The 3,273-nt window shown below is 44.5% G+C and overlaps 2 pseudogenes; both read left to right on the forward strand.

Moving 5' to 3' along the window:
- LOC100963485 overlaps positions 1 to 2,915 on the forward strand; it is a 5,081-nt pseudogene extending 2,166 nt beyond the window's left edge.
- Positions 2,916 to 2,999: 84 nt separating this feature from the next.
- The window catches only part of LOC100963800, an 18,751-nt pseudogene continuing 18,477 nt past the window's right edge, over positions 3,000 to 3,273 (forward strand).

Consider the following 3,273-nt stretch of genomic DNA (forward strand, 5'->3'; position numbering starts at 1 on the left):
AAAAAAAAAAAAAACCCACCACCTTAGGTGTTTGTGGCTGGAAACTCTGTCTCAACAACAAAAATAATAATAATAAGATATGTAACTGGTATTCCTGAAGAAGAGTGCAAAGGACAAAATAATCTAAAATAAATAATTGACTCTGTAAAGCAAATGGCCATGCTATATTCCAGTGAAAGAAAATAATACAGATTTTTTTAAGGGATTTTAGACTTGCATTTATTTTATTTTATTTTATTTTGCAGTTTTTTGGCCAGGGCTGGGTTTGAACCCGCCACCTCTGACATATGGAGCCAGTGCCCTACTCCTTTGAGCCACAGGAGCCACCCAATAATACAGATTTTTATAGGAATGAAAGTCCCAGTGTTCGGCAGCACCTGTGGCTCAGTGGGTAGGGCATCAGCCCCATATAACAAGGGTGGCAGGTTCAAACACGGTCCCAGCCAATCTGCAACAAAAAAATAGCCAGGTGTTGTGGCGGGTGCCTGTATTCCCAGCTACTCAGGAGGCTGAGGCAAGAGAATTGCCTAAGCCCAAGAGCTGGTGGTTGCTGTGAGCAGTGTGATGCCACAGCACTCTATAGAGGGTGACAAAGTGAGACTCTGTCTCTAAAAAAAAGAAAAGAAAGAAAGTCTCAGTGTTGAAGACCAGATGGAGCAGTCATCTTGTACTTTTGGAACTTTTTGGAAGGTAGTGAGAAAGCAGTGGTAGGAACAACATACAAACATATAAATGATCTGCTGTCTAAATTGCTGAACTCAGGCTATTTTGAAAGTATTCCCATTCCCAAAAATGCCAAGGAAAAAGAAGTACCATTGAAAGAAGAAAAGCTGATACAATCAGAGAAGAAAAAACAATTATCAAAGGCTGAATCTGTCAAAGAATCAGAGTCTCTCATGGAACTTGCACAGCCAGAGATACAACCAAGCATTTCTTAACAGATGCTATAGGACAGAAGTAGATTATTCAGACAAACAAGAGGAAGAGCAATGTTGGGAAACAGATTATGCTAGAAAACCAAATCTCCCTAAATGTTAAGATATGCTTACTGAACCTGAGGATCAGGAGAAGAAACAGTAATCCTTCAAGTCCTGGGAGTCTCCTGTTAAGCACCAGGAGGTTGCAAAGCCAGCGGTTTCCTTAGGATAGAGGAAACAAGAAGTTTCAAAACTCAGGTCTACTCTGCCAGAAGAGCAGAATAAGCAGAAGGTCTCCAAATCCAAGCCACTTCCTGGCCTGTGGAAGCAAGAAATGCTTAAATCCAAGGCGGGATACATTCAAGAGGAGCAGAAGGAGACACCAAAGCCTTGGCCAATTCAGTTGCAGGAAGAACAGGATCCAAAGGAGCAAACTCCAAAGTCTTGGACACCTCTACAGAGTGAAAAGAACATCACCAAGTCGTGGACTCCTCCCCTGTGTGAAGAGCTGGATTCAAAATAGCCAGAGATGCCAAAATCCTGGGAAAACAGCTTTGAGAGTCAGAAGCACCCTGTGACACCACAGTCACAGATTCCTCCAAAGTCCTGGGGAGCAGCTGCAGCAAGCCTCATACCAAACGATCAGATCCTGCCCAGAAAATTTAATGCTAAACCCAAAGATGTGCCTAAGCCTAGACATCAGCCTGTAGGTTCTTCCTCTACCCTTCCGAAGGATCCAGTATTGAAGAAGGAAAAACCGCAGGATCTGATGACCCAAATTCAAGGAACTTGTAACTTTATGCAAAAGTCTATTCTGGATTTTGACAAATCTTCAAGTGTAATTCCATCATCACAACCACCTTCAGCCATTCCAGGTAGCCTGGTAGCATCTACAGAACAAAATCTGCCCAAAGTTATTTTCTTTGAGACAGAGCCTTGAGCTGTCGCCCTGGGTAGAGTGCTGTGGCATCACAGCTCACAGCAACCTCCAACTCCTGGGCTCAAGCAATTCTCCTGCCTCCACCTCCCAAGAAGCTAGGACTATAGGTTCCCACCACAACACCCGGCTATTTCTTGATTGCAGCTGTCATTGTTGTTTGGCGGCCCCAGGCTGGATTTGAACCTCCCAGCTTAGGTGTATGTGGCTGGCGCCTTAGCCACCTAAGCCACAGGCGCCGAGCCCAAAGTGATTTTCTTCAAGAGCTATTACAGGCTGGGTCTTCTCCAGTTACTTGTAGCTCAAATGCTTGCTTGGTTACTACTGATCAGGCGCCTTCAGGATCTGAAACCAAGTTAATGACCTCAGAGACTGTTGAGGCAGCAACTCCCCTGACCAAGCAACTGTGTCTTCACTAACTTCTCCAAATCCTCCCATGTCAAAGGGCTCTGACCAGGGCTTCCAGTCATCTCCAGCAAGTAGTAGCTCAGTAACCATTGACACAGTGCCCTTGCAAGCCATGCAGACAGTATTTAATGTTAACACACCTCTGCCTCCACAGAAAGAACAAGAAATAAAAGAATCCCCATATTCACCTGGCTACAATCAAAGTTTTACTACAGCAAGTACACAAACACCACCTCAGTCCCAACTGCCAGCTATTCATGTAGAACAAACTGTCCTTTCCCATAAGATGGCAAATTTTCATCCTGATGGAACTATTCAAGGAAGCAATGGTAGCCTTGCCTTTTACCCAGCACAGATGAATGTATTTCCCAGACCTACACAGCCATTTGTAATAGTCAGGGATCTGTTAGAGGATGTCCTTCTGGTGGAGTACATCACCAATTATTGACCAATTCCCATCGGTCCCCTGGTGGTTATAAAGGTTTTGATACTTACAGAGGACTTCCTTCAATTTCCACTGGAAATTATAGCCAGCTGCAGTTCCAAGCTAGAGAGTGTCCTGGAGCACCTTATTCCCAAAGGGACAATTTCTAGGAGGGTTATAAGCAAGAATGGACATCGGTGGTCCACAAGCAAATTCAAGAGCAAAGTAGAGTGATTCTTCTCAGGTGGGCAACCCAGAAAGAGATAATGAAACCTTTAACAGCAGTGACTCTGTACAAGGAGACTTCCGTAGCATGATCCCCATGGACATGCCAGTGACAAATCCAGCAGCCACCATACTGCCAGTACAGGTCTACCCCCTGCCTCAGCAGATACAGTTGCCCTCTCAGCAGCTAGAACCTCTAATCTAGCCCCTGGAACTTTAGACCAACCTATTATGTTTGATCTTCTTCTGAACAACTTAGGAGAAACATTTTTTTTTTTTTTTTTTTTTTGAGACAGAGCCTCAAGCTGTCCCCCTGGGTAGAGTGCTATGGCATTACAGCTCACAGCAACCTCCAACTCCTG

This window comes from Otolemur garnettii, unplaced genomic scaffold (assembly GCF_000181295.1).
Source record: "Otolemur garnettii isolate 467f Iridium unplaced genomic scaffold, OtoGar3 scaffold00244, whole genome shotgun sequence".
NCBI lineage: Eukaryota > Metazoa > Chordata > Mammalia > Primates > Galagidae > Otolemur > Otolemur garnettii.